Raw genomic sequence first — 21,043 nt, forward strand, 5'->3', positions numbered from 1 at the left:
GATTAGCAGAAATGCTGGAAACGGCATCATGATATTTTACGTAGGGGTATTATTCTGGGCTAGAAGCCGATTTATTAAACAAACAAGGTACAAAGTATTAACTAATGAGCTTTAGAGATCCTGCTAGGTGGATTATTTCACCGTTGGGCCACACGAGTGATTTACCAGTCCCCATGCTGGGCTACACGAACCAGCTGCAGCTGTTTTTTTTCTGTGCTGGTGTGACAGTGGCATCAGTCTTTTCATCGTAATGTCGGCTAGAAAGCATTTAATCATAAGGTGTCAAAGTGCTCCTCTAACGGCAAATGAATAATGCTCAGTAAATAAACGAAACCTTCGACAAAAGCCGACTCCTCTGTCATCAGTTCATTTCTCCTCTCTTTGTCCTCTGCCGTGTTTCCTCTGGCTCTGTGTCACCCTGCCTTCTATTTGCATTTCGACTGCTGCTCGAGTTTTATGTCCTCCATCGTACGGCAGTAAACACAAGAGCCGCGCAGGGCCACTGGTTTGTTTTTTTAATTAGGTAAATGGACTCGGGTCTGCGGGACCAGACAGAGAAATCACTCTTTGGACTCCAGCTCAGTCATAACGATTTCTTAAATTAATGAGGTTCGACTAAATGTTATTAGAGTCTCACCGTGTGGTGGGTTATGTGTACTTTCACCTGCTGCCATTTTGTTTTTAGGTTATTTTCTTTAGGTTAATCTCAACCCCTGGCGAGGCGAAGGCTCCGCACTTTCCAAAGAGCCGAGTCGACAGATGCTCGCGCCAAAGAGGGAACTCACCCAGTCAGTGGGCGACCTCAGACCTCAGCCCGCAAACCCGGCCCCGACAGGTTGCAATCAGACTCCTCCTCAAGCACAGAAGGTGAGGCCTGGCTGAGAGGTGGCACTGCCCATCTTTCCAGGGAGGATCCCGTCAGACACAACAACAAACACGCACTCAGACAGAGGGGTATTATCTGCTGTTATTATTGGAGATAATTACGTTAGATGATTATATCTATTAGCTGCGCTGGTGCCTTTTCAGCCGCTCCAATGTCAATATTATTTCAATTTCAGCCTTCGAGAGCACGGGAGCCACATGAGAAAATACTGAGAGATGGGTGAAGAGAGGGTCGGAAGGGATCACGAAAGGAACGGATTGTGCACATTTTTTTTTATTCTCTGGCTAAGCTTCATCTGTATTAATAAAGAAAACCCTTATTTGTATTTGTACTGCAGTTTTTAAGTCAGTCAAAGACGCTTGTGAAAAGAACTGCACTGATGCCATCATATACTCAACATTACATGACAGTCCATTGGGCTTAATTTACCACGGGGCAGTAGAAATTCATGTTTATGTTTAATGTTATTAGCAGAGACACACTGTTACCCAGCAGTCCTTGTTTCCTTGTTGTACGTGAGTGTTTCTGACTTTTGACTGACTGTTTCACTCACAGAGGGCTTTTGTGTGGTGCAGGTGTTGAGGTATATGAGCCTGCGCTAAGGAGTGTTTTATTCCTATGGGCCCCCCGAGGCCCCAAAGCCTGGTCCAAGAGAAAGACCAGAAGCTGTTTCAACTTCCTCTACTGTTGTTTTGTATGGAAGGCAACTTCAAACGCTGTACGTCAGAGCGCACAGCTACACACACAACACTCGCATGCTGTGTGTTTTTATTAGACAAACAGCCCACAGAACCGAAGCCTCTCCTTGGTCGACGTTCTAAAATAAAGGCATGAGTGTGCATTATTTTAGCAGGATTGCGGAGAGAGAGGAAGCTTGAGAGGACAGTTTGCAAACACCACTTTAAATTGAGCTTTTTATGTGGATTACATAAAATGCGTGACTGTTTACAGAGCACTGGGTTTGGGAAAACTGTCATTTTGGAGGTTTGTTGTGTTTGAGTGTGTGTGTGTCTGTGTATATGCTGTGTAGAACTGGCTGCTATCAGTCTTCTGTGTTATGTTTGCTGCGGTGGGAGAAATGTTAAGATTTGTGACCAGTTTCAGCGGCGCTGACACTAACTTTATACAGCTTGCTGCACAGAAAGTTGTGCAACGATTTAAAGGCTACAAAAGTATCATACACAGGTTTGCACACAGACGTGTTTTGCATGCAAACTTTCAGTGCGCAAAATAACTTTATTGTCTATATTTTATTATTATATTTTTTCATATATATTCATGTCATTTTGTTGGCAGCATTTACACAAGTGCGTTCCTAAAGCAGAACATATAAAGTACTGCTTACTAATTCACGCAATGCTTCAAGATTAGAATCATAACCAAACTGTTCACTTCTGTGAAGCGTTTCTTTGTTGTTGGGGGAAATACCTCGGGCAATAAAGTTCAGACCAGCACAGAAAGGGTTACTTACAAACCGTAGACTTAATTGAATGAACTTTACAATTCAGTTAGTCAAAGATAAAATCCCAAAAGAAGAATGTGTGCTATATATAATGTAAAATAATAAAATAAAATAATAAAACTTGGACTGGTGATATTCATTACACTGTGCAGTAGAAGGCTGTGGAGTGCATTCAACAGGTAGAGCAGCAGAGCTGCAAACTCCCAGAATGGATTGTGTTCGTCTCTAAAGCCCCTGGAGCCACAACACTGACCTTTCCTGTTATGGAAATGTACTGCTGGCTGTTCTAGGCCCACAGCCACATGCTGCTCTTTTCAATGGTCACACAGGCCCCCTTCTGCTGCCTGCCTCTTTCCTGAAGACTGCTTTCACTGTTTGTGCTGCCATGTGAACACACGATTGTAAAGCATTGTTCAACAGAATGGGCACAACGTGTTCCTTTTTTTTTTTTTATTATTATTATTCACTGTCTTTATTTTGGCAACCTTTTACTCTGCTGCGTGGCACAATTGTGCGGAAGCTGGCTTTGAACTGCTCATAATGCTCGCTAAGTAATGTCTGCTCCTATCTGTGTGTGAGTGTGTGTTGGATGTTAACCAGTAGATACGTGACTCCAAACCAAAAAATACAAGAGCGCTCACTCATCATCTTGCAGCTCGCTTCGAGCTGCTTGCCGTCACCGAGCCTCCCCTCCCACCTGCCCGTCACTGTGATTAGGGGCTAAACTGGGGCAAATGAAGTGACATGTTTTGCTTTGCAATGAAAACATAGCTGTGTTAATACTTGTGCATGGAGCTGTGTGAGTGCAGGAGCAGGGCCCCATAGCTGCACACTGGGTCACCAGTGATGCAGCGCTGCGCTCCATCCACCATCATCTGGACTTTCCATGTGTGATGTGATTAGAAAGCAATTTGCTCCTTGACAATCTGACCCAAGAAAAACACCTGCTTTATTAAAACAAAACAAATTACCCCATTTAGCCCCAAAGACACAGAACCAAATGGTTTAGCAGCCTTTAATACATCACATGGATGGATTATTATAAACAAATAGAAGTTCTAGGGGTGAATCGGAGCACCGCGAACATGATCTTTATCATGACGTATTTCGTAGCGCTCCGAGAAAATCTGCAGTGCTTATATTTGACCCACAATCTGCACTGAAAGGCTTAAAGAAACAATGTGGAACATGGTTGTTTGGATTATGAAAAGTGTCCAAATTAAAGGCTGAGTAATCCACAAAATATACTTTGCTAGTCTCAGAATTTCTGTACAACATTCACAAAACTTACTCTACTATACAGAAGCCACATCATCCATTTTCATTTAGGGTTTTATTTCCATGCCTTGTACTATTCCAGACCTGTCTTAAAGTTCCTTAAAACCTCTGCTCAAGTAGGAGTAGATTGTGCAATTATGCCGAGTTGGATTGCATGAAAAATAAATATTTCAGGATTGATGTGGCTTAAGTGTCAGCAAAAAAGAAAGGTCGACAGCATCTTTAAACGCTCTGTGAATGGGAGATTTTAAAGACAACAGTTTTAGCCACACGAAAGCCCCCTGAAGCAGTGAGGATTAAACAGTGTGACATAAACAACGATCAGGCCTTCGGTGCTTGTAAAAATAGGTTTACCGAGCATCTTGCCAGCAGGAATTTGTGTTAAATTTGACTTGAAATATCCTAGAAATGCCACGCGGCTTAGCTCCGCTTAGGCTTGTGACGTGCTACATTGTGAGAGCGTTTGTGTCCCTGTAAGCGCTCATAGAACCGTAATCGCATTGCCAGCATTTGTGGGACGTTAGCGTAGCATAGCAAGGCTTAGCATTAAATTAGTCAGCTGCGAGGCTGGATTCTTTATGATTTGTCAGAGAAACTAAGCATGGCATAGTAATCGCTAAGCTTTCGAGATGCCCTTTCGGTTTTGGCATTTTGTGCAGTTTTGGATGCAGCTGTCATACAATGAGGCCTTTTCATTCCGCTCATCGACAGTGAAGCTCGGCTGAATGTGTGTTCTACCCCATAAATCTGCTTGTACTTTCTCTGCTGGGCTTCAACAGAACTCTCCAATGGTAATTTTTTAAGGTTGCAGCTTCCAGATCACATCTGTCCTCAGGTGTTTCCAGATGAGTCCTATGACGAAGGTCTTTCATGCATGAAGCCAAAAATCCAGCGTTATCTCCCCTCTCTGTACAGTTCCTTTCTCTTAGACGGGATTACCCCCTTCTGTCCACCTCCGATTAAAGACACTGACTTCTGTAAAACGAAGGAACAGCAGCCTCCGGCTCTTTACAGTCTTTTCCTGTTCCTCACTGTTTGAGATTAACTGTTTTTTTCACTTCCATATGCAAAGTTGACATTCTTCTTCTTTTGTATGCTTCAGAGGACATTTGCTTTCTGTCTGGCTCCACTCACTGATGAGGTTTCTCCTTCATTCACTCTCTGTTCCTCAAACCTGCTGTTACTTAACTTAGCTTTAGACGTCCCCTTTGCCCTTGCATGTCTCTGTCTGACTGTGCTGTGCTTTCTTTTTCTGTGCGAGCACACTGTGTACACTGCATAAGATGCTGCAGGCGAGCGGCCAAAACAAGTAGCCTCCACCCACAACAAAGCGTTTGAATGTTCAATTCCCAACCAGTATCATTTCATTAGCAACACCACCCCCACGACTGGTGTTAATTAGTTTGGCTCTTTTGTTTTATTGGAAAGGAATCAGTCTCTGATGGCCAACCCTATCTCCATCCAGGCCAATGGTCAAAAGTTTCACAAATGTTCTGTTGGACTCGTGGATGAACTGAGGTCAAAGGTCATTGTGATGACAAAATATCATATATGCAAAAGGTTAGGAGCATGAATGCCTAAAATGTCAAAGGTCAAAGAGCTGCAAAAATGTTTATGTTAATGTCTGAGCCTTTTCCATCTTCTAGTAGCGATTACAAACGTTTTAGACATCGTCCGGGAAAAGACTGATATACACACATATATATATATTTAACCAAAATCATGATCTTTTTCCATTATTAACCTTGTCCTTCTATGCTTTGCACACGCACCATCCATGCAGCTGCAGACAAGATTGGCTGTGAACATATGTTTGTGAAGGTTCTCAGTCATTCAGATCATGTTAATCCAAAAGGTGTATAAAAAAAAAAAAAAACTGGACTTGCAGAGTTTTGAAAAGACGTTTTGTAGCTTCTACAGGTCTAAGGGACTGGTGGGAAGTTGAGGTTCAAATAGGAAACTCTGTTGGTAAAAAACAAAACAAAAACAAAAACATCAGAAACTACTGCAGCTACATTAAGTCCAGTTCATCTATGAAGCTATTCGCTCATTGTCCATCACTTTGTAGCTGACAGTTGTTTCATCGGTGGACGTTTGAGGCCTCCGGTCACTTAGGTTAACCCCCTGTATGTTTTCCACCTCAAAAGTTTCAAGTGAAACAAGGAAACAAGAGTCACGGGTGGAATTTCTGTGTGATAAACATCAGAGAAAATCTATGCTTGCGTCATTTGTCAGTCAGCTATATCAGTCCCTCCGACTGGTTATTGCCTCAATCACATCGCCTCAAAGCAGAAATAACTTGCAAACCCGCTCAGTGTGTAAAGTTTTTTCTTCTTCTTCTGTTGCTACAGTCGTCTGAATTTCATTAAAATGCTATGGCCTCTGGTCACAACATCATTACTATTCTGTATGTGCACGGCACTTAAATCACGTGGAATATATCTGGGAAAACAATCTATTTAAATTTGTTGTTATAGAGGAAGTAGAGACTAAAAACAACATATAAATAGGTTAAATAAGTGGAAAAAATTGTTCCACTTTCTTCTTCTTCTTCCAGTCAGTAGAAATTGTGTGTTTAATTGCCACATCCATGAAATTCAACAAATCATGAAGATATACAGACTTACAGCTGCACATCTGGGCTCTTGGCTAAATGCTGGTAAACAGTTTACCATATTCACCATCTGAAATGGGCAGTGGACAAACAACATAAAGACTTACAGACCAAAATTACCTACGTTCCCTAAAGCCACTATCCAGCACCAATTTTCTTTCAGGGGCAGCTCAACAGCATGGTTGTAAAAGTAAGATAAACCTCTGTCTTACAACTGCAGAGTCGACCAAATATAGCACACATCTGCTGCCAACGGCCACGTCTTAATGCCTGTTGAGAATATCAGCCTCATATATCGTGTTTGACACAATTTGAGTTAAATTTAGCCACGGATGTGCTGTGGAGACAAAGTGACCAACTGAACTGGCTCGACCAGGATTTCAAGCATAGTCAGGACCGCTCCTTCCTTAGTTTGGTTTAATAGTATTTATTACCGCGGCAGTGACAACTCCAGGCCGACAGTTAGCAGGGATCTGTCTTTCAAGGAGTTGGCCTACTTACGCCAAGAACACAAAAGTCTAAATCTGTTCTTTCAGCACTCCTCCGTGCACTTCTCCCCCATCACAGTAAGACAGACAGGATTCCAGTGTCGGTGCCAGGCCCAATAACATTTGCGCCTGTTCAACGGCTGTGTGAGCGCGCACTTGTGTGCTTGCCTGTCGGTGTCAGCATGTGCGCATTTTTGGTCAAGAGACGTGAGTTTGGAGGAGTTGGGAGGTTGGGTGAAAAGAGAGACGAACCAGATGCTATTCCTCAGTTATGGCAAAAGCCATAGCCGTTGGCATCGGACCCACAAGTGTGTGTGTGGGTGTGTGTGTGTGTGTGGGTGTCTGTGTGTGTGTGTAGTGTGAGAATAATTGCAAATATGGGGGTTGTCTCAGCATTGCATTAACTGTGCCCTTATAAAGATGGGAGCGGGATATACTGTTCTCATACTCAAACGCCATATTAAACAAACAGCAAGCAGTGGGTGGTGGGGCGGTGTGTGTGGAGAGAAATTGGTTCTATCTCAGTGTGAGGCCTTTACTGGCTTTAGGAGCTGGAACACCGCAGCCTCTTTTGTGTAAAAATAAACTATATATACTTTCAGCCTTTATGCCCTCTCTATAGACGGTCATAGGATTCAAACCCAATCATAGTGTGTGCACAAAGGTTCATCTTCATGTACTGTTTGCAAAACAAATGCAGCACTTATAGTAATTTCTACCCTTAGTTTTGAGTCAAATCATACTTTATTTATATAGCATGCAAAAAAAAGAAAATGCAACACAAAGTGCTTCACAAATAAAAACATAAAACCCCCACCCACCCACACACACAAGTCCCACACCCTCCATATATGTACATACACACACATTAAACAGGCACACACACACACACGCACACATTCACACCCATATATTCACACTAAGAGTTGTTGAGACATGACGGGGGGGCCTGTCCGTGCAGAGGGGGGTCCCAGTCCCTTGACCATAGGGGTGCCGTCGCAAGACTCACCCCAACCCAGGCAGAGAGGCAAGCCCCACACCTAAGTGTGGAGTGTCCAACCACCCAGGCCGAAGGGGCCGAAGGGATGGCACTCCCATTATAGTTGAAGCATTGTAGTTTATTAAATATATTTGTATTTATATTATTTATTTCAGAATATTTCATCAAGGTTGTCACGTCTTGTGTGTGTAAGAGTGTGTTGTGTTGCGTAGGTGAACATATGTACTATATGTAAAGAAGGGACACAAAGAGAAAAGAGAAAAAATAACATTAAGTAAAAATTGAAAACGCAGGAAGGATAGACATGGTGTTTTGGTATTATATTTATTTTGTGACAGTATAGACATAATAGCATAGCATATAATGTAATAATGACATCAGATATGGCAGGCCCAGGTTGATTTAATGACAGGCACGGTTTCTATTGGCAAGGCAAGTATGGTTTAAGACTGCAAGTAACTTAATACGACTTTGACTGTAGGAAAAGCAAACAGTGCTCACAGGTTAATATCTGAGTTTTAATAAATATCAACTGTAATGACACGAAGAACTCGTCACTGAGAACAGGGAGCAACGTCTTTAAACACACTAAAAAGCTTTCGGAAGACAAAATAATCTGAAATGTTAACATCATCATTTCAAGAATCAGGACATAAGACTGGTGTTATACTATGAACTCTGCCGAGTCTCACACAGCTACACTTTAAGCTGCTGCACTTTTTTAATGGACTGCAATGCTGGTGCCACGATGCTGCTTAACTTATTAATTATTGACTTGCTTGATGTTTTATTAAATTTTGATAGTTATCATTTGCTTTATAAGATCAATATTTATTTATTTTAACCATAGTTTATTTAGTACTGAAATCTAAGTATTGCATCTCATTCCATAGTTTTTCATGGTGTGAATGACCATATATTATCTGTCCGTATATCTGTCTGTCTGTCTGTCTCTTTGGTGTTTTGGCCTCCTTTACTTTCCCTGTGTCACTTCTCTCTACTATATCACTGTTACTATACTAACTCTTTCACATAATATCGTGTTTATCAAGGAGGAACCATTCGCTCAGTCCATCAGCTCCGAGCAACTGGCTCTGGTTGACCCCTGTGGTATGATCCGCCACCAACACAGACACACACACATGCATATATATGTATATATGTATATATATATATATATGCGCACACACAGGTCCACAAATTTGCAGACTCAGCAGTGGCAGATTAAAGCAAACCAAAAAGCACATACGCAGACATATGCAGAGTACACACACATTAAATGTTTGTTATGTCTGTCTGTGCCGTATTGTGTGAATCAAGACACCGTGCAGATCACCTGACACACCTTTCTCTTACAGGGTGAGTCTAGCGGATGGAATAGACGACTTAAAAGAAGCAGGAGAAATCAAGGAATCACTGTCCTATTTATTAGCACTTTGGCCCCTTTGAGGCAACAGGTAACAAAGTGCTGATGTTTGGAAACTAGGTTGGTACGTCTGGTATCTGTCTTTCACTGGCTGGAAATAAACACCTGCACACACGAGTCCTACAGAACAGATCAACAAAGGAAAAAGACAAAACTGTAAATGCTGTTCAGATGAGAAATTCTTCAAATCTGTTAAATGAATCAGAGCAATGTCCAGCTACTTGTTGCCTTACTGTAGCTTAGCATAACAACGTTCCTCGAACGTTTCAGTCCTACTTGATTTGACACCGTCTGTAATTACTGGTGCTAACAACAAACTGAATACAGTTTAACATGGGGCAGCGAGACAGACTATTATCATTTTAACAAAGAAGTCAGGAAACCATTTACCACATACAGTACATACAGTATATGTGTGTGTGTGTGTGTGTGTGTGTGTATGTGTGTGTGTGGCGCGCGGGGGGTGCTCTTTGCAGATGTAGGGCTGGCCGTGTGCCAGTAGCAGGGATCTCTGGGAGCAGACCCAGGCATGATGTCATTACCAGTCAGACCAAGGAGCCGCAGTAATCTGTGACATTGTGCCTTCCAAGGAGAGAGCCGAGCGCCCGGTGTGTGCGTTGGTACATTAACATTATTATTGTGTGAGTGTGTGTGTGTGAAGGACATGGTTATTGTCAGCTTTCTGTGCCTGGTGTGTGTCAGTCACACTTCTTCATACTCCTCTCCTTATGGCCATCAAACAATGACCCTCATGTACGTATATATATATATATATATAAATTTTTCTTTTAGTGTGTGAGAGCATTTATGCGTGTCTGTGTCTGTGAAATATGAGACCGTCTTGCTGTTTTCTCTTTTCTATTTCAGTTTTATGACTTTCGAGGGGACCGGCAGACGTCTAACGGGGTGACATTTCTCTGCGGCTGCTTGACTTTACAGCTGATGTGATTTGGATGTTTGAGCGGAGGCAGTGACCGTCCACCGCTCTAATCCAATTGGTCTTTTAATAGAATGGAAACAGACAAATCCACCATGACGATTTTCCCTTTTCTCCTGCTCCTTTCAGACTGCCCGTTTCTTTGAGACACACGAGGCCTGTCTGATGCCTTTCCACGTTATATTTGTTTATGCGTGGCCAGTGCGGAGGGAGGCGAGGCGTGAGGCAGGGAGCCAGAAAGAGGAATCATTGAAGTGCGAGCCAGTGTTTATGTTTGTGTCTGGGTTTCCTTCTCTCTCTCTTTTTCCTCATGCCCACAACAGAAAGCAGCTTCATTTTCTTCACCGCACCTCTCACACCCTCGCTCGTTCTCACCCTTTTCCTCCTGCCCTACCTGTCCTGTCCCCCGCAACTTTCACTTCAAGTCAGCCCAACTTTCCCTCCGCCCTCCCCGTCTCTCTTTACACCTGCCAACCCCGACTCTCCTGCCTGTGTTTGTGCTCTAGTCTGGCTCTTGGCGTGGTCCGTCTGGACGCTGAGGAGGAGGAAAACCCATCAGGTGGAGCGCAGATGGGAGGAGCTCCCGTGCTGGGGAAGAAAGAACGCCTGTGGTGCCGGTTTCAGAATTTTCCATCGGAACCCAGACGTCTGTGCAGCCTTTATCAGGAAGAAGTTTGCTTCAAACGCGCAATGGTGCGACAACAAGCAACTGCTATGAACTGGAGGAGGTGTGTGTAAGGTGCACTTGGGCAGATTTTAACACCCTAGTCAACTCACGCTTTCTCTCTTTCCTTCTTTGTCTTGCGTCAGTGCATGTTTTCGTGTGATTGTGGCCAAATTGAATTGGCGCTTGAGGTTTCACGTGTCAGCAGTGAGCTCTGTTTTCAGAAGCTAGGTTTCAGATAACTACCCAGTCCCCTGTCTGCTTCTCTTTCCAACCAAACACATTAACACTCACACTCCTACTCCAGTAAGGCCTCTGGAATATGAGGCTCACCCCCAAGCGGCCTTTAACTCATTTCACCTCATTTTAGAGGTTCAGAGGTACACGCGGGTCACAACACCGAGACATACTACGAACTGTCTGTCACCACTCAACCTGGGAGTCATCCAGAACCTCCACCTCCTGCATTAAAAAGCATTTTTTTTCTTAAACTATATTGCAGGGACAGCAATGCACGCACTAAACATTCTGTAGATGCACATGGAGAATACGTACGTTTTTTTAGTTTTGAGTTAACATCCGCCGCTACGCGTGTAATTAGGCTACTTGCTGCAGCACCGTTCAAGTCATAAATGTCAGTTTGTGCCCACGCATTCAGTAAGGAAGGATCTGTTTTCCCAGAACACAAGCCGTCAAAGCGGCTGAGCTTTTAACACAACGCCGCCGAGCTTGAGTTTTAGCTTTACTGGAAGCAAGGGTGCAAATTGGCATTTTCAGTTCGACTCCTCCTTGTGAAACTGCCAGCGCCACTCTCAGTGACTTTGTTTACACAGCATGTACTCACTGTCTTAAAGATGAAATTGATATTTGTCGATTTTTGTAAAGTTACAACGAATGATCTCTCTTTTGCATCTTTAGGTATCGGTCATGCACCTTTACCGAGTTTACAGGAATACCTTTTCAACTTTTTGGAAATTTCCACTAACCCACCGGCTCTTTCTCACCTGGGATTTTTGCTGTAGTTTTCTGTTGAGAGACGTGTAAACATGTGGAGAAACCTTTGACCTTTAGGTTCGCACTTTCTGTCCACCTCTGCACCAGCTGCAGAGCTCTGCATCTGTGTGACTGCAACGCGTCTGCTGAGGTTTACCTTGAGCACTGGTCTGTATCCCCTCTAACTCACCACACCTCTTCTGATCAGGCTGAGAGGGATTCCCAGCGAGTTCACAGCTAGTTTGCCCCCCCTTCCCCGTCCGCATCGCTGTCACCTCCCACCCTTTGCGGTTAGTTTTGCCTACAGCGCGGTGAGTCAGTTAAGATCAATGTGCTGTGGTTAGCTGATCTTTAAGGTCTCCCCGATGAGAATCCATGAGGAGACCCCCATCGTGACTCACTCACAACCACACAGGGACCAAGTAACATATGTAAAAGCTGAGAGTCGTCTATGAAGAAGTGAAACTAACTGGCATTACTGGTTAAGTTTGTCCTTGCAGCCACGAGATATTTATTGTCGCTTTGCAAAAATGTGCAAAAATAGCAATATTTTGTTTATTACATTAATGTGTAATGATGATTCATTCATTTAACTGCACCTACATAAGACATTATCATAACTTTGCACTCTTGAAAGTGAGCGCTGAGATCTGAGAACAAGGCCCTGAAAGTCAAGCCACATCTTTATTTTTATGCATTTTTCTGTATCTTACAAATAACCTGGAGGCGTCTTAACAGAGTACGTTTTTACACCATTTCCACCAGTTGTAGTTATAACAAAGCTGGATTATCCTGGATATGATCTGTAACTGGGTGTTAAATTCACAGAATTTAACTTTCTTATTAGCGCGACATTCAAAGCCCTTTCAACCTTTTAAAGATACCTCATGTTTTATTTGAATGTTACTACGTGGGTCAGAGGGGATCCCGAGACGCAACCAAGCGGAGCCACCGTGCTGAGGCAGACCCCCCGCACTGTGTGTGGGCAGACTGCTGCTCGTCACCGTCTCAGCTGTGGGGGGGGGGGGGGGGGGGGGTTTGTTCAGAAACTCAAGTGGAAAAAGGAAAGCCCTCATTTCGCTGTGAGCATGTGTGCGTGAAGGAGAACTGTCAGTTAACAACGGAGATGAGGCGGCAGGTACACAGCAGACTGCTTGTGGTTGAGAACTTGGTGGTCTTTGACACTCCCACGCATCCTCCTTTTCGAAGCTGAAAGCACTTTATTGCATTTCTGCACACTATTCTGCACAATCTCGTTCAATTTAAAGAAAGAGATGCTTGTTTTGAGAACACGATGAACTTTTAACCCAGCAACATTTACAGTTTGTAGCAAAGTGAATATTCAAACACTTTTGCAAACGCCATCTGTGCCAATCAAGATGTGTTGGATAACATGACATAGTTAGCAAAAACCTATTTCACTCTAATATGTGTTGATAAGCTAACTGGAAGTCACAGCTTCCTACAGTTTTACTGACTTCGAGTTCCACCAACGCCATATGATAGAGTTGGTGATATGGTGAGGCGCTGCAGCTAGAGGAAGACGTGGAGCCTTAGTAAGAAGCTGCAAAGGCGCTGTTGTTCCCAGCATGCAGGCGTCCTGGTTGATAATTAGGTCAGCACGGCCCTCCTGGGAGGAGAGGGCAGAGGGGACACTGTAGAAACCCCTCAGCCCCATCACAACCAGATGAAAAGAAAACAGTCTCAGTACAAGTTCCACATGTCAGGGCGAAGGGTGAAAATGTGTTTCAGATTTTCCTCCTTCCCCTCTCCTCTGAGGTGCTGTTTGATTCTGGACTGGGAGAGAGTAACCTCCTGAGAGGTCCTATAACACCTCTCCGTCCTGGCGTTTAGGTTAGCTCCTACACTATGTGAGTGCACGCATGTGTGTGTGTGTGTGTCTGTGTGTGTGTTTGGAGAGTGATGTGGTCCAGCATATCTGTTTCTTCCTTCCTTTGGGTTTTAGCTAATCCACTTCTCCAGGCTTCCTTCCCAGAACAGCGAGACCTTTCAAAAGAAAACAGGACAGAGCAGCACCTTGGAAATCCCTGCACCTCTCTCATTAAACATGAGGATGAAAATGAAGTTGATTTTCCTGATTCGATTTAAGCCCATGAAACTGGACCTCAGTCACGGCGCTTCGACACAGAGATGAAAGAGAGACAGCTGGAGGGAGAGGGGGGCACTTAAATGAGCAAAGATGGATCTGTTATATCACTTTTCTGCAGAGGTCTGATTTCACGATATGATATGTGGGTTAGAGTGTGGAGAGCATTTTTTTCTTTATGTGCGTGCGTGTGTGTGTGCGTGCATGCGTGTGTGTGGCAGACTGCCTGGCCAGTAATTGTTATTGGAGTGTGACGTTAGCAACTAACAGCGTTCCAGTAATATTCATCTCTCTAACCACATTTGCTATAATTAACTTGGTTGTAATCCCCCTTGCTTAGCATCTGAATTCAAATTTGACTTTAAAGTTGCTTAAAAATGAACGTAACAAGAGCCAAAGGCCAAAGGCAGACTAGTTTGCGTGTGCGGTTGCACCCTGCGTACGCACGAGTGTCCGCCTTTGTGCATGTGCAGACGTGTGCATGTTGCTGAGTACAACGTAATGACCCACCAGCAGAATTGCGCGTCAGGCAAATGACAGACCTGTGGAGATAAAGACTGTTCTTATGCTCATGTAATTCAAACAATAATCTGCTGTGGACTCGCTGATCCTGCCAAGCTGGGAATCTTCTCTGTAATCACCGCTGTCACGTTTGGACAGAAGAAAAGAAACAACTTCTTCCACAGGGCTCCTTAACATCCTCTTAAGATCTTTCATTAATAATATGAAAACAAGTGACTTGTCAAACTCAGGATTATCTAAACATCTTAATGTACATGTAGCGACTGAAGTAGGACTGTATCTCCCACTTTGTTTGTGCAGGCCTCTAAAGAGCCATATCTGCTCGTATGCAGTAATTTCTTCTTGTGTCCATTCTGTGGACATCGGTGTATTTGCCTGTGTCAGTGGCCCTTCAGCACCAGCGAGGCTCAGAAACCGTGAAATAACAATCCAGGAAACCAAACTCCCTTCAAACCAACCAAAGTCCACAGTTTTAACGGGCAGAGGAAGAAATCAATGAAAATGTTTCTTTAGGGAGATATTTTTGTCCTGCGTTGGAAAAGGGCAGAGTTTAAAAGAGGAAAGAACGAATCACGGAGAGGTTGACTTAAAAAAGACAATTTCTCAGTAGTTAGTAATACTGGTGACTGTTCAGACTGGTCCGTAAGGTGGTTCTGGACCAGGAGCAGACGAGTCACTGTCGGCTGTTTCTTCTTACTGTGACACACACTAACAGTGAACTCAACCCTCTGGATAATTTGGGAAATTAAATAACAAAAGTAATGTATGCTGAGTATAAACAAGCTGATCTTCAGTGATCAAATGCACACCGACTCTTGCTTTACACGACCTTTCACGTTACCTCAAAACACGGTGGGAGTTCAAGTGTAAATCCACTGAAACGGTGTTCGACCGTAGTTCCCCTCACAAAAGGGGGCTGTGGTATTCAAACTAGGCCGAGAGTGTGTTTTCACAACTCAAACCTGAGACTCTTTCCTCTCATCTCACACTACCAGCTGTGTTTTTGTTGTTTTTTACTCATTTTCTGTCTGTCTTTTCATATCAGAATAAGTGCTGACAGGGTTTTTCAAACCCCAGGGGGACTTCTCTTTCTTCAGACTCTTCGACTGTTGTTCTCTTTAAGTTGAGCCGTCGAAACTCTCCTCACTCTGACAATGCACACGACAACCATATCCGAGCCAAAGCACTGTAAACACATTCTTTGCTTTAGATCGTATCGCGTGTGCGCGTATGTCACGTAAAATAAACAATGGCTGTATGACTAAAGGAGAGGAATATATCGAGCAGATGTGTCCACGCTGGATTAAAACCCGGAGTCGACTCTTGCATATCTGCTTGAAAAATCATCCCCCTACACTCCCCCCACACCCTCAACTTAGCCTTTTCCACTCACCCCCTTCAGCCTCTCTTGGGAGCCACTACAGGCAGCCTGGCTCCAGCGTTCTGTGCTCAGACCCAGGGGGTCTCCATGGAGGGCATACCCAAACCGTGATTCCCTCCTGGGTTCCACAGGTACACTCATCATCCTGGAATCAGAGAGGAGGAGGAGGGCCACGTGTGGTCGTAAACACTGTGCGAGCGCAGTTAATGAGTCACAGTAAATCCCTGATCTTGGCCGACATAACGTGTTGTTTGCTAGAAATTAAAGTTACTGTGGGGAAAGGGGAGGAAGTTGGTCTCTCTCCCAAACTTCTTGACTTATTATCTACGTGTACTCTCTCTGCCTCTTATAAATCTCTACTTGAACACGACCTTCGTTAATAAGCACCTGAACTTAATATGGAACAATAGTCGGCCTCTTGTTTTACGATCCACTACGTCTGACTTCATGAGCACTAATATTTCCAACACCCCATCTCCTGCCCTGCTTCATGCTTAACTCTATTGTATCTTTTATAGATCTTACCATCATTTGCTCTTGTCTCAGAATTTGTTCCACAGATTTTGGGGAAAGGTTGTTTCGTCATCAGGGGCTGAATCACACACGACTTTTACAGTCCACTGGCCTGTCGTCTAACACCTGAAGCAGGTCAGTGCTTCGTTTACTTCGTCGGTGCACTCGTTGAAAAGGCACAGGATTTTGGCTATTTTTTATTTAGCCGTTATTTAACCGGATTGGTCCCGTTGAGACCAAAGATCTATTTTAAAAGGGAGACCTGGCCAAGAGTGGGAGCAGAAAAGTTTAACCGACAACGTTAAATCAATGCCACTGTGAGTTGTTTTTCTAATTATTATCATTATTATATCAGTGAGATATCCCTGAAACTTTTGGATGGTGTGCCCTGAAATACAGTGTATTCTAAGCAGCCAGATACCAGGTTGGCAGTTTTTGAAGTCAGGCGTTTTAACTGGACATTTTACCTGCATTTTTCAGCATGAGTGAGCACACTTAGATGTTCTTCCAAAACTGCTGCTATAAAAGCGGCGAAGCACTTTGGTATTGCGTTCACGATGCAGGATGGCACGCGGTGGAAAAACACAGCTGCTGTCATGCAGCATACAGTTTGACGGGTATATTAAACAGCACCTGGTGTAGTGTTTCTTATTTAATGAAACAGCAACAGCTGGCGCTTTCACTCTGTAATTATGAATACTGACTACGTGATGCAGCCTTGATCTTTCTCCTCTGCAGGCTTCCCTTCTTCTTCTCACTGCCACAGACTCATTTGTGGATTGCCTTGTCAGAGAGCCACAGGCCGCTGAGAGCCTCCCGCCCTCTGACCTCTGGGAGGGGTTAAGTATGGGAATGAGAAGGTCACTGGGAAGCGTAGGGTTAATTGCCGGCCCTCTTAGAAGTAATCGCCAACATCACCCACGCTCGATAACCCCCCCCCTCCCTCCCCACACACGCGCACGCGCCTCCCAGCACATATGCAGACGTTTGCCCTGCTCTCTATTCTCTGCAGTGTCCCTTTACATCCTGGCCTGCAGGCAAACAGTTCCCCTTTTTGTAGACAGATAGATGTTCCGCTTGTTTCCTGCTACATGCTCAGCATACCACGGAGGGTTGGAGGGTCAGGCCTTGTCCAAGACTCTCCCCTCGGGACTTGTTCTGGACTGCACCCCGGGGGTCACCCAAACACACAACCACACCACAGTCCTAGCCCTAGCGGGGCTGAACGCAGCGGGGACCAAGCGCCGTCTGCTCCGTCTGTTAAAGCTCAGGACACCCAAGAATGAAGAGAGCTACTGGGAGATAACTGGAGGGAGAGGAATGAAAGGAATTTAAGTGGAACTTTTTCTCAAATCAGATCTTTTCTGGGTTGAGCAGTTGCTGTCTGTCATCCTGTTTCAGCCATGCGTTTGAAGGACGCTGGGTGGGAGGCTGCGAGTGCACGTGAGTGAAGAGTGTGTGTCACGCGCGTGCGCCGATGTGGTGGGAGAACGGATGTGATTAGAGGAGCGCACGGGGCAGGGTAAGAGGGTGAGATGGAGAGACAGAGGGAAGCCGGGTTGGAATGGGAGGGTAATTGGCTGAGATGAAAAATGAGAGTCCTTGACCTTTTGTTACCTCCAGGGACGGCTGATAGCATGAGAGCCCATCCCATCGCCCCATCCCAGTGCCACTCCCTCACCCATAAAGACGTTTAACTACAGGGATGGAGGACAGGAGGGATGAAGGTAAAATCAGGCGGTGGGGCTCAGGGGGGAGGAACTAGGTTGTTCTTGGGCGTGGTGGTCTTTTATTGTGTGTGTGTCTGTGTATGTGTGTGTGTGTGTGTCAGGGTCTCAGCTGTCTCAGCCTCCATTAGCCTGTAATAGGGCTGTCACTCTGGGCTTTTAACTCTGCTTGTTAGCATGGCACACAACCAACAAACGCGCTGCCCCTCGCTTTGAGCTCACACACATTCAGCCCCATAGATGTCTCCATTAGCATTTCGCTCTATTCACGCTGCTGTACCTCATGTACACACAGACACAGCTACGCAGGGTGAGATGAGTCCTACCTCAACCACAACACCTGTGAAGGAAAGCTTCTCGGCAGCGCTGCTTTCATTGGGGCAGATCAGTGACAATACACGTAGGCTCTTTAATCCGGTGTGCAGTGCAGTTTTACCAGGAATTCCCCCGCGTCCCCCGCACGACCCGCTCTGTCTGTGTGCGGCGTGGTGACAGGTGTGCCCATTAATTAAAGCTCAAAGGTAATAACAGGGCGGCAGAACTGAAGCTTAACTGAAAAGAAAAGAGGCTCAGGGGATGGAGAATTGTCGACACGAGTTAGTGGACTGAAAATCCTCGTTGTTGACAAATGACTAATCAGGTGAAGAAAGAGGACACTTGCTGTTCTTTCTCTTTCTCTTGCACTTGCGTTTTAAATTTACTCAAACAAATTGTTGTATGTTTAAATCAGAGTTAATTTAATTTTCAAAAATATGCATTTTTATGGCTCTTCCACTGCAATTTGTGCAATATTTTAGAGATTTGTTACCTCAGTTTAACCAGCACATTTTAAGTTGACTTTAATACTTAAACTGCAGTTAACATTTAAGACTATTTGTAGTAGTATGAATGAAGAAACCATGGGCCACCACTCCTCAAAATTTGACTTCAACACAATGTTGCATAAATATTAACTAGCTCACATTGTCTTTGGTGATCCACTGACTTGTCCTTCAGCCGTCTGCACATGAAGTGGATGGATTTTATGGAGACATTTACAGTATCAGAGGATGAATATACCACTTACTTTAGTGAACCCTGACAACTCCACCAAGGCCATCTTCCCCTGAAGCATCTACTACTTCAAGGTTGACAGAAATTGTAACTTGTTCAGAGTGTTTACTTCGTGTACCTGCATTTTTCAGTATATGTGAGCACATTCAAAGGTTTCTGTTGTGGTTTGATTCGACCCGTGTGTTTTGCAGTCTTTGCAGTCCTTTGCAGTGTCGAATTTCATCACTGGATTTGAAGACGGATGCATGAACTCAAACTCTGCAATTAAAACAGTTGTTGAACTATGCTGTATAGTTGTTCTCCTCTAATCTGACCCAGAGAAATGGAACCAGAAATAAAGGGCAGCAAGGTATAAAGTGTAAGAAATGAACATAAACTAGGTTTAAACCCAGCATCATAATAATCATCCTAAAGCAGCTGCACACTATGTAGTCTATAATAATAATAAGAAGAAAGAAAATAATTATTTTTATTTGTAATGATCACTGAAAACCAAACCACAGACTACCAGACATGAGCTGATACTTTGGAGTAGTCAGAGAAAGGGGGCAAGGAGCTCACATGTATAGAGAGGGATTTTAGAAAAAAGCAGAAATGGGGAAGAATTGAACTCCAGAGAGCAAGCAGCTGTGAGGAGGTGCAGTTTGTCCTTGTTAAACTCGTGGCCATATGGCCGGCATCTGAGCTGGTTCTGGAGGTGATTTTTATAGCTGCTTTTATAGCTTGGCAAGCTCGCACCGCTCCAGTGAGAAAGTGCCTGCCTACCTGCCAGTGCACGAACCATTCAGCTGATGGAGAGGAATAAACTTGAGTAATGCCCTGAACTTTGTTCTTCATTTGGAATATTAAAAAGCAACAAGATCCTCGGTCTTGAAAAGAAATTAGTTAGTATTTAAAGTTGTCCGTCCTTCCTCTTTTCTTCGCTACATTTCTTGGTCTCCTGGTATATCCATCATACATCCACCCAGGCAATACGAAGATTCAGAGTGAAATGTGTCCATTTGAGATAAAAACGTGATGTCTTCCTCTAGCCTGATGGATGTGTTACGACAACATGTTTGTTCACTGAAAGTATGGATTCCAGTGTAGGTTTCACAAGAAAGATGACTCAATATACACTGGTTTTCCACAGCCGGCGACCTCCGGGACTGGTACGTATGCTATAGGAGTGTGCTAAAACACAGCGCTTGAGTGGGAGGTTGCGTTCACCGTGTTCATAAGACCAAATGATCGCTCTCATCTTGTGATATTCACAATGGCGCAAGTATAAAATTCTGAAAGGGAAATGCAGAAAAGAAAAATGAAACCAACATGAAAGTGTTCCACCATAATCTAGTCCTTGAAACTGATCCAGAGATGATTCTGTAAAGTTGGGGGTTTAAATGGGGATCTACATTTAAAAACTTTATTTCAACTTTGCAGATGAAATAAACATGTTTACAACCCGCTTCTAAGAAAGTGTTTTCGTCTCTAGAGGTAATTCACACTTTCACTTTCAACTGCACAGTCATCTGTTAAACTTATTTGGAGGCTTAAGGTTAGGTATAAGTAAGACTGTGGCTTTGGATGACAGGCAGGTGCCGTCACAGGGCATTAGCTGTACACCCAATCACCTCACAATGCTTATCTCTTTGCCCATTTCAGTCAAAGTGCTTTCGCGCCTTATTTGGTTCAGATTCAGAGAGTAATTGATGCGATATGTTATCATGTTGCATTTCACCTTTGTTCACTTCCTGTTCACAAGATTTCTGAGACGCCCAAAACAGATTATTCTCTGGAATTTGGAATTCGAATGAAGGTAGTAGATAGTAGAAAATAGGTGCCTGGCTACTTCAAGACTCAAGATTGTTTTGTCACGAAATATTGTTTCTCGTCCGTGGTTGTAACTGTTAGACGGGGGGGTTGAGTGAGGATGTTAATTTCTCGTCGAGTCTGCGGGTAACGTGTGTTCACACTGCGAATCAACCACTTCAGCGAGAAATTGAAAGAGAA

The sequence above is a fragment of the Mugil cephalus genome, chromosome 6 (genome assembly GCF_022458985.1).
Source record: "Mugil cephalus isolate CIBA_MC_2020 chromosome 6, CIBA_Mcephalus_1.1, whole genome shotgun sequence".
NCBI classification, from domain to species: domain Eukaryota; kingdom Metazoa; phylum Chordata; class Actinopteri; order Mugiliformes; family Mugilidae; genus Mugil; species Mugil cephalus.